Raw genomic sequence first — 6,527 nt, forward strand, 5'->3', positions numbered from 1 at the left:
CTGCCGCTGACTCCGCTGACAACGCTGCCGCTGACGATGCCGGAACCGCCACCACTGACGCCTCCGACTCCACTGACTCCTCCCCCGCTACCCCCGCCGGATCCATGATCCTCCGAACTTCTGGAACACGCGATGATCGCGTTAAGTCTACCGCGGGCACGATGATAGCCTGCCGTGAATATGCTCAACGACGTGTACAACAAAGATTATCATTATTCCTCCTTCCGGTCAGATCTCCGGGCTCTTGTAAATTCATCCTTTCAACTTTTACTTCCTAAATATAATCTACCAAGATTTTGTTTTATTTCTCTCGTATACACACGTAGGAGAAAGTTAATCATATTGATTACTGTATTAGCTGTACTCGAGTGACGCACGGAGTTTCACTAGGATGCTGCCGGCTACCGAATACAGTGGAGCCTCGATTAAATTCAATTAACAACAGAAGATTTGGAATTGTTAAACTTTTCTTTAATACCGATATTTATCAAAGTTATTCCATTATCCGAACAGAGTGTCACGATTAGTTCGGATAATCAAGGTTCTGCTGCACTAGTGAAAATAATTAAATACCACTTTCACATTGCTGTAAGTTCTCTTTTCTTTTATGTAACTTTGTTCGTTTGATTCTAATCGATATAAGAAACAAGCTGACAAACACATGACGAGGTGGTCGTTTTACCGTTTAAAAATTCAACACTTTTTGTCTCAAAATCCGGGAAAATTTTTTTGAAACGGTTATTTCATTTTTAAATAGTAGAACTACCTTGTTTTTTTAATCTTTAACCTGCGTTATATCAGCTAACGTGACTGCAAAATACGTGACTGGTAAGTATAGTTCCTATCTCAACAAGGAGAGCGTAAACTACTTAATGTTACGTCTCAAACTCCTCCTAATGTTATAAAACGAAGACCGTGTAGAGAATTTAAACTGAAACTCCCTGTAGATCTCTCGACGCTGACAACATCAATCATGCCGCCCCCGGCGCTTCTAGCATCAGGTGAATATTATTAAGTTCTTATACTTGTTGGTCGTTTCGTTTCCTAATGCCAACTCGCTTGAAACCTAAAACTAAGCGTCAATCTTACGCTATTGAATCTAGAAGGAATATAAACGTTATGCTAGATCAAACATTCATCGAGCCAACTTATTTGCCTCGTACATTGCGTCAAAGGAAATAAACGATGCATCAGCTTTTTTCGCTAACAAAAACTTATCACTGAGCAAAATGAAACAAGACTCGTGTAAATAGAAATTAAACATTCTTCTGTACGATCAAAACAATTTTCATTAACCCTTTAATTATTATAGACGAGTGTACGCGTTTCAATGAATCTCACTGGTGTAGACTATGGATGTACCCCATCAACTGTCGTTAGTATAAATTGTAAATGTGTTTGAAACGAATAAAGACATTTTATCTCTCGTATTCCATTTAATACTAGAAAGACCGATCGTGTAAAAATGATCCATTAACAACTTTCCAAAAAGAGTGAATGTTCGATACCTTAGTATTATAGTTTGTAACTTTCTAGCTTTGTTTTATGCACTTCTATTTGTATCGATACGAATTTAATTTTTTAATCGTGTTTTAGTTACATAAAAATTCACTTTTGGAAAGTTACTAACAGATCATCTTGACCCAGGCCGTTCTTCTAGTGTTAAAAGAATGAAAAAAAAAAAAAAAAAATGAAAGAGTTGATTAGTTTTATTGGGTCACGCTGTAAATTCGTGTCGTGTTTTAAAATTTAGATCGATATTTCCAACAAGCCTTTAAATTTGATAAAAAAATAAACGTAAACGCCTTCTCGTTCCACAATTTTTTCTTATTTTCTGGTAAGACTTATGAGACGTCCCGTAAACTTATGGGATGACCAAATGCGTCTCGTTCAGCGCGTAGCGTAGAAATAAATGTTGCATTCATAGCAATGATCATCGCAGATCATACCTAGTCGACAATAAGCATTTAGCTTAAAAATATTCAACGTGGAAAGAGTTAACAATATCTCCTCAACTATTCAGCTGCGAGTAAAACACCACGAGATATTTTCGTTGAAAATCATCACAGAAACATCTGGTACAATACTTCGATCATCTTTAATACACGAAGTATTCTTGTCAAATGTCTTGTATATATTATATATTTTATTATTCTTTTAACAAAAATTGAAACATGTGAAAAATACATTTACATGTATTTAAATGTGCAGAACGTTTTCCTTTTTAACACAGACTAACAACTATTCTTCAATTCCCTAAGGGTGAAGACAACCCTTTAAAGAAACGGTGAGTTTTCATATTATCGTAAATATTTATAAAACAATAGCATACTGTTTCTTAAGATATGGAAAAGAAAGTTAAATTCAAAGTTGCGTAGTTCCTGAATGTCCTACATTGTAGTGGCAAAGAATTTTCGGAAAGCATTATCCTCTTCACAATTTACTCCCACTATTCTTAATTTTCTGAGAAATACAAACCCTTTTACTGTTCTTCGATTCCCTACCTTTCTATAACTTCGTTCAGCTAATTATAACAAATTTTAGCGAATTCTTAAGGGGTCGTATACGTTTCCGGGCACTAAACAGTGGTCAATGCTTATTAGTGATTAGAGAACAGACCACACTGCTAGCTAAACAACTTGCAACGCCTAGAAATTGGGGCTGCACAAACCTGGAAATCACATATGTTTTTCGGGCTACTCTGAGGGGAAAAATGATTCAAAATTAGATAATAAAACGTAAGCCAATTATTGACCATTTAACTTTTGCAGAATTCGAATTTGAAATTTGTTTTTCTGTGAATGGTTAATCAAAACTTTTGAAATTTTTCCCGACAATTCCGTGACAAATCCATCAACAAACCTTAATGAGTTACGTGAACAAATTTTGTCAGCTTGGTTGATGAGTTGCCCCAGGATCGATTGATTCAACGATATTAAGCATGCCCAGACGGGTAAATGAATGTATTCAATCGTCGACCGATTCAATACATTATTAATTATATATCTCGGTAACTGTAAGACCCTTTTTAACCAAATTTTAATCATTTTTCACTTTAAATATCCCCAATAATACATGTAAATATCAGATTTGTGCGATTTCGTTTTCAAGGTGTTGCAATTTATTTTAGCGAGCAGTGCTTTAGCCCGATTGGTTTAATTGGAATGAAAAATTGAAAATTATCAGAAATATGGCGATTGCGTGCAGTGGCGTAAAACGGTTTATTTGGCTCCGCTCCAAAACGGTGGGCATGGTTCAGCCCGTACGAGTGATCAAGAACAGAAATTTTCGATTTTTTAACACTTTTTGGGATCGTAGTTCTCGACTCACGAGGTGGTTTTTTTTTTTTAGAAAGAAAAAAATTGCGGTAATGGAAACAATTTGAAAAAAAAAGGGGTCGCGATTTGCATTTAAAAAACTGTACATATTCTTTTGTCGTTGAAAAGTGGTTCAATTTATTTAAAACAGCCCCAGTGAGCCGATAACGAATCTTATTTAGAACACGCGTGTCAAAGGTGAAATTAATCGGACGATCGGTAAGGCAGTTATCACGCGCACCGTCTTGAAAAGTGCTGTTCCGAGAAAACCGCGTTTAAAATTTTGAAACTACTCTGTCATTCTGTTAAAAAAAATTCCTTCTGCTTCATTCTACATCACAAGAAAACCCCACTTTTATATAGATATAGATTATCTTTGATTTTTTTCTGAAGAATCCAACAACGTGAACCGTGGCAGCCGTTAAAAGTGATATACTTCGAGAAACGTACAATAATTTGAACAACAATGAAGATAATTGTACAAAAATTGCACTACGTTATCTTGAAACACGAACAAACACGTGTACAAAATTTCAAAACCCTCGATCTATAATAACCCAACAATCCTACAAATCGTCTAAAATTGGCAGCTTCGAATGGGAATACGTACCTCCTTAAAAAAAAAAAATACGGAATTATTGGAATGAAAATGCAAAGAAAATTCGAAGCGCAAAGGGTGAACACGTTCGGTCCAGAAAACCGCAGATGCATGTATGAAAATTCTGAAAGATATCAGAAATCAGCTGGTGTTACCAGCTGAGAATTGCTGTCCCAAGAAATCCTGACTTTTCCTAACTGCTCCAACTAACACCGCTCTCTTCCTACATCTTTATCGGTCAGGTCTTACTCGTCGGCGGGGTCAAAGTTCGAAAACGTGGCTCGTTATCACGATGCTGTGTCGAAGTTCGCCGTGTATCGTTCCCGCGTGTGTTTCCCCGTGTCCCCACGTGCACACACATAGGTGGGTCGTTGTGCAGCGTTCGAGACGTTAACGACATGCACGAAGCGTAATCGCGGTGAAGAATCAGCGGCCTTTCTCCTGACGCCTCCTCGCGTTTATTCCGTTACCACCATATGGTCACCGGTACGCTTATCTCCCACCTTCGCGTGAAACTTCGACCTGAATCTCTTTAAAGGCTGGATTACGCGTGGCCGTTTCTCGTTTCTCGAACGATCTTGTCTGCTTGCGAGAGGAACCGGGACATGTTGCCATGCAAGCCTCCACCTCTGCGCCGGTGAAATTTTCCGTTAACCAGACGATAGCCATTTTTTCTTTTTTTCGTTTCCTTGCTTCATTTTCTCCTTTTTTTTTCACCTTCTTCTCGTTTCCTCGTTTGTTCTCTCTCTCCGTTGAAAAGCGCCTATGTCGTTTCGGTTGTTTCGTGTTTGCGCGTATTATGTTGGGGCTGAGAAGAAAGTTCCCGCCGATTTTCGGTAGACAGTGTTCGAATACGTTGGAACAAATAAAACTCAAAGAAGAATATATTTAGATATATAGAAAGATTATATTTTTCTAGGTGTACTCTGGAAGTCTACTCGTTGCAATTGTTAGGTTCTTCTGGAAATTGCAGTATTTTGAGGATCGAAGAAAATAGAGTAGATTTCCGACACTTAATGTTTCTCTTTTACCAAAAAGGGGAAAATACCGGTATCAGTATCTAATGATTACGGAAATGGTAGTCGATCGGAAAAACTTGTTCACGCATGATTTTCAAAATTTAGAGATGAAAATTTCGATCTTCGAAGACTGGAATTTTCAGATTGCCGGGAAATGGGAGAAAATCGTAGAACGAAACAGTACGTATTTTGTAGAGTAAAGAAATTATTGCTTCAAAGTATAGAATTTACTTATTTACTTGAAAATTGCCGCGAATTTTCTCCTCAACTCAATAGTTACTAAATTTCACGTGGATTCTAATGGATATCCTTTTAAAATGTTTAGGTATGAATGATGTAATTTACTTGTTTCGCAAGTATTTTGTGTTTCATAATATTCTAAATCATTTGTGATATATGATGCAGTAGTAACAAGTAAATTTAACATGTTGCGAATGGAGTCTGTGTGTCTACTTTCTGTCGCACGAAATTTATTCTTCAAGAATTTCAGAATTCTTTCGCTGCGACTTGAACGCAAATTGTGCCACGTTGGCTACCAACAGGCCATAATTCCCAAACATGCGTCGAACGAAGAAAAATATTTTTTCAGCTATCATTCACGTAAAGTAAAAGTAACAGAGGACTAAAATACTATATTTATTTTTCTCTAATTCTACATCTCGATAGAAATGTTTTACCTCGATTTCAATTCCTAACACGCTTACTTTACCTTGAACAATGTTGAAGATACGCAAGTTGCCATCTTGTTAGAAAGATCACTTGATACCTTTACTTCAGAAAAAACGTTTAAAATCATTTTGTCACTTCTGGTATTATTATCACTTATTGGTATCATTTTCTGGACTCGTTATTCACAATATCGTTTACACACGTTTCAAATTTTTGCCTGATCACCATTTACAGCACTGTTGCAACACAGGCAATGTATATCGGTTGCATTATGTTAATAATCGTTCACGAAAAACATTTTCTGCATAAACAAGCCCACCTTGAGTAATCTAATCCAAATGTGTTTCACAAGATTTCTTGAAAATTCAATACGACAATACGACGCAATGATGAAATTTGCAAGACTTGAATCGAAATGTTCAACATAGTTGACGAAGGGAAAGTTAAGCAAAATTTTGCAGAAAATTCCAATGGATACCCTTTGGGTAAAAGTTTAAAGCTAATAAGAAAGAACCATTGGATACCCTTTGGGCAAAAGTTTAAAGCTAATAAGAAAGAATTTTGCCCAAAAAGGACCAAAATATAATAATTATTATTCATGTTTATAATATGAAGATATTACTATTGCCACCATTGTTGCAATTTGAACTGCCCATTTGCCAATCGATTAACTCCATAAAACAAAAAGTAAGGAAAATTGTTGAAATTACATACATCAAATATAAATAACAATATTTTTATACTGTTGAGGTAAAAAATTACTTAGCTAAATTCTTACAAGTCTTTGAATTACATTATTACAACGACCATACAAATTTATGTCATTTGGTGGTGTTAAGTCTAATTATTAAGGAAATTTATTTCAAATATAAAAAGATGAGTATCAACGAAGTGCTTTGGGACTAAAATTTTAAAAAATTCAAG

This window comes from Habropoda laboriosa, unplaced genomic scaffold, assembly GCF_001263275.1.
Source record: "Habropoda laboriosa isolate 0110345459 unplaced genomic scaffold, ASM126327v1 scaffold97, whole genome shotgun sequence".
NCBI lineage: Eukaryota > Metazoa > Arthropoda > Insecta > Hymenoptera > Apidae > Habropoda > Habropoda laboriosa.